Source organism: Pundamilia nyererei, unplaced genomic scaffold (genome assembly GCF_000239375.1).
Source record: "Pundamilia nyererei isolate P.nyererei 1_Seehausen unplaced genomic scaffold, PunNye1.0 scaffold00013, whole genome shotgun sequence".
Taxonomy (NCBI): Eukaryota; Metazoa; Chordata; class Actinopteri; order Cichliformes; family Cichlidae; genus Pundamilia; species Pundamilia nyererei.
The window spans coordinates 930,304-934,973 of record NW_005187414.1 but is presented as its reverse complement, the minus strand read 5'-3'; the positions used below and the strand labels follow the sequence as shown (position 1 = coordinate 934,973).

At 44.2% G+C, this 4,670-nt stretch overlaps 1 protein-coding gene across 4 annotated transcripts in view; it reads left to right on the top strand.

Moving 5' to 3' along the window:
- fzd3a (frizzled class receptor 3a) overlaps positions 1-4,670 on the top strand; it is a 21,169-nt gene that overhangs the window by 1,898 nt on the left and 14,601 nt on the right. The gene's annotated exons all lie outside the window — the stretch shown is intronic.

Genomic DNA, 4,670 nt, shown 5'->3' with positions numbered 1-4,670 from the left:
ACACACACACACACACACACACACACACACACACACACACACACACACACAAATGTATATAAACAAAAGGAATGACAGTTTTCCTCTCACAGTTATGGCGCTCAAACTCTGACAGCAGCAAAATTCATGCGATTCATTAAAAAAAATTGCTCTTCACTATATTATAATAAATTTATAATTAAAAAAATAAAAATATGTTAATATAAAATTTATCCCCAGTCACACTCACAAAAGCTATTAAATTAAAATAAAGGATAATAGAATATAACTGAATATATATTATGCAATATGTAAAAACTGTACAAAAAAGAAATCTGTATGTTTTTAACACAGTTTATATATTTTTAAATGTTATATTTTATTTCTAGATTTCTCATGAAGCCGCGCTGCCACAGTGTTGGATACGCTAACTTTGGATTTGGTCACAAATGCCTTTAATAGTTTTAATGTTTTTCAACATTTAAAATGAGTTTACATTTTACATTACATTTGTAGCTGCTATCGCCAGTGTGTGAATGTGTGTGTGGATGGGTGGATGACTGAATGTAGTGTAAAGCGCTTTGGGGTCCTATGGACTAGAAAAGCGCTATACAAATGCAGGCCATTTACCATTTACATTTTGAAATAGTCATTTAAAAATGCTTAAAAACATTTTGTAATTGACAGTGTAACAGCGGTGAGCAAAGCTGCTGTTAAAAAGGCTTAAATCCCGTCAAGAATTTGCACAAAAAGCAATAATTAGATTTATATGTGAAATGTTACAGCACATGAACAGTGTTATTATTCTTGTAATCAGATCTGCCGGCCGGCTGCAGCTGTTCTAGACTCCAAAGTAAACAGAGCTGTGATAACTGCCTCACACAGTATATGAAAGAGTGTCATGGAGGATTTCATATATGAGCTTCAGTGATTGTTGGATCGATCACATCGATCAGCCCACAGCATGAAACAGTCTCTCAGCTGAGAAGCTTCTTTCCCACGTTTTCAGTCCAGACGCTTTTCTTTCCGAGGCGACGACGACCTGGATCACTGATCGCCTCACACACAGCTGAAATTGTGCGCTTCAGAGTTTTTAGCTAACAGAGCTGCCTGGATGTAGCGAGCCACAGGTGATGCTTGCTGTAAATTCCCTGTGTGTTCACCTGTACTCGTACCTGCACAGCCCTACGTCACATGATTTGAACGTTTGCGTTCTTGTTCTCTCGCTGCTCCTTCGTTCTTCTAAAGATGAAATTGGAACCTTTTTGGGATCGATGAGTGTCTCACACACCACAGTTACTCTATGTTGGCTTCAGCCTTTTAGTTCTTCATTTCATGAAGTTGTGTTACTGCTGTGAAAGGGACGGGGTCTGTTAAACAGGTTTGGATCTGAGCCGTGTGATGTTTGTGAGTCCGGTCACTCATGTTGGTCTTCAGAGCCCGTTGGGCTTCCAGTCAGCGTCCACAGTGCTGATAATCTGCCTTCGTTCCTCGGTCGTTTCTGTCTGTCATACATGTGAAATGAGTGATTCGGTGTGCGTGGCACACTTTCTGCTCCCGTGGACACGAGCAGCTCGTTAGGTGTCAGCATGATCAGCTGTGTGTTTGCTGAGGAGGTGCCAGCCTACTTAAATGTGGCCCATCTAGCTGCTGAGGCTGCAGCGTGTTACCAAAACATGAAGGTTTCGTTTTTGTCCCTTTGGGCCCTGAGAACAGAGGATTATTAAAACGCCAGCGACTTAACAGGGCGTGGTGTCCTGAGATGGGTTTGAACCGCACATCTGGCCTGTTGACAGATGAGAGCGATTAACCACGACATGTAGTCAGCTGCTGTTTTATATAACAGGCTTTGAGCAGCGAGCCAACAAGTCAGGCTTTAAGGAAACACAGCTTCATTGTTTTGGGTTGTGATTTCAGCCTCGTGGATAATCCACAGACTGACCATCCACAGCATCTCACTGTTGTCATGGCTGCTAAAAGATGGAGCACGGAGCAGATGCATCGCTTCATTAAGTTAATCCCGTCCTTTATGGCGGCCGATCCCTTGTGAAGTTCTGTCTGTCTAGTAATTACGGGCCAAACTGCTGTGTTGGCTCGGCGCTCTGCCGGCCTGTGTTTAGTTTATCGATGCCCCGCGTCACGCGCTCTTTGCTCCCTCTCTCTGCGTCACTTTAACCCTTCAACCTCGCCCGGCCCCACCCTGCCCGGCGTAGCGGATGTGCAGCACTCTGCCGACCATCTGTGCATCTGCGCCCGCCCCGGTTCACGGCGCTGTGTGTAGACGCGCTGAGGAGAGGTGGAGGTTACGTAACTGTAACGGGCCGGCTGTGCGCGGCGTCACAGCTGTGGTCTCGTTCGACCTCATGTTTGGAAAAGATGAAACTGGTCCCATGACCGTGCGCTCGTACCAGCACCGTTCTCGCTGTGCAGCGGTGCTTTCAAACGTTTTTCGAGGTTTCTGACGGTCGTTATTCACGTCTTCATTTCTCTGACTGATTAAATGTTACCAGCTGCATGTTGTTTGAGGCCAGGTTAGCTTTTTACGCCTGATCAGTGGGTGTGTGTCGCAGTGGGGCGAGAGAGGCGCTTCTGGTTTAGACGGTGTTCACTTTGATTGGTCATGGCTTCACAATTAAGTCTCTTTTAGTGCTTGTTTGGGTTTGGAAAACACACGGAAACCCAACAGGTTCCAACACCACGGAGCCCAGTCTTGGCTCTCGTTTCCCAGATAACTCGCCCCAGATCCAGCTCATGGGAGAATTCAAAGCCTGTGAGACGTCGAGGGCAGCCAAATGAGAATTGACAGTTGATTTTAAAGAGAATTAGGTCCGCTGAATGGGCGTGATAAGGATGATGAATGCCTCGCACCGTGGAGAAACTGGGAGTTGGATGAGAACCAACGCCTGCCGTTCTTACAGTTTCTGTTCAAACCCCCTGAAGAGTCTTTGTGGTTCCCTTTTCATGTCTTGCTTTTTAAGTATTTTTTTGTTCAAGATTTTAGTGTTTTAGGAAAGTAGGACAATTTGTCACGATCTCATGAGCTCCAAACCGATAGAGACAAACTGAAAATGCACTTTAATGACTCTTCTTTGGTGTGTCAGGTCTGTGCAGCTTTTCACAGACAGAGTTTTCTGTTTTGCACATTTAGTATTTTATTTTCTACAGCTGTGAGCAGAATGTAACACAAACCACACAATTTGTTAAAATGGATTTTAATGTTCCCGTGTTCATCCTCGCTCGATCCGTCACCGCTGACCGCCGTATGACCTCGCAGCTGAAGTGGGACAGTGGCCTCGGGGCTCAGGAATCGGCTATTTCTGTGTCACAATGACACTGTGCCACAGTCGCATAGCATAACTGAGAGCGTGGCGGATTTGACTGGCACCACAAAAAGAGAGAAAGGACTGGGCCCAAATCCCCGCATTTAGAGATGCTGCACACTGATGAATATGAAGCAGTGTGGGCCCATCACAGGAAATCAATTACGCTGCTATGAACCGTCCTCGGCCTGCAGAGCAGATGGCGTGTGGTTCACCGCTCGGTGATGATCATATTACTTTTCTTTGGTTAAGGTCGTTTATAAGTCCTACTCTTCTGCATTTATGCATCGTTTCTAATGCTCTAGAAGTTTCTCCAACCTGCTGCAGTCTGGTTGGAGGCACTTTCCAGATCGCAGCTCCAGAGGAGAAGGACGAGCGTCAGGCTCAAACTGGAGGACTTGGATCTTTTGTTAGGAGAAGATTTTCTCTAGAAAGAAGCTGAATGATACTGAGGACTCAACAAAACCAAAGAATGTCAAAATAAGATTCAGTTTCAGTTTTATTTGTCATATGCAAGTTAGCACAGGGTCAACATTGCAATGAAATGTGTTTGACGAGCAGCAGTCACTCAGCAGCATGGTACAGTAGGAGAAAATATAATAAAAGAAAATAATAAAGAAAATAGAAAAATAGTAAGGAGCAAAATATTAGAGAGACGTGGTAAAAGAGAAAAGATGACTAAATATACATGTATCTATAAATATAAATATATGTACACTAGTGATTAAATAAGAAAATCTTGAAAAGAAATACAACGGGAGGGCAGATGGGACATTGAATGAATGAACAATGATGAACAAATGCTAAAACGAGCGCCCAGATATTCTTATTATAACAGTGAAACATCAGTTTATGGCAAATGCAGCTCCTTTTGGAGGGTTTCTCTTATATTTAGCAGAAGCTTTCAAGCAGATAAGGGATGGAGCCATAGCAGTGGCTTTCACAATCATGTCATGTGACCGTCACGGCAAGGCCAGATGGACCACGCAACGGTCAGGGCCGACTGAAGATGTTAATTGCATTAGATGGATAACTGGGCTTGTTTACGTGAATCCAAAGCATCAAGATTAGGAGTCAGTGCGTTGGGGAAATGTGCTGACTACAAATTAGACACACGAGCTTTTTCTAGGTTATCATAACCTTTGTTTTGTCACGTCTTTTGGGTTATTGCTTGTCGAATGAAGGGTCCACAGCTGCACAAAGAATAATCAGCGGCCGGCTCTGAATCTCAGACTCACTCGTTTCCTCCTCAGATCAGCCTGTTGTCTCAGGTTTACAACAAGTGCAGATAAACTGTGTCGTGTTACAGACGGAAGAATAACCCAGATACTCCACCCCGCTCTGCCTGAATGGATGTGTAAGGGAGAGCTA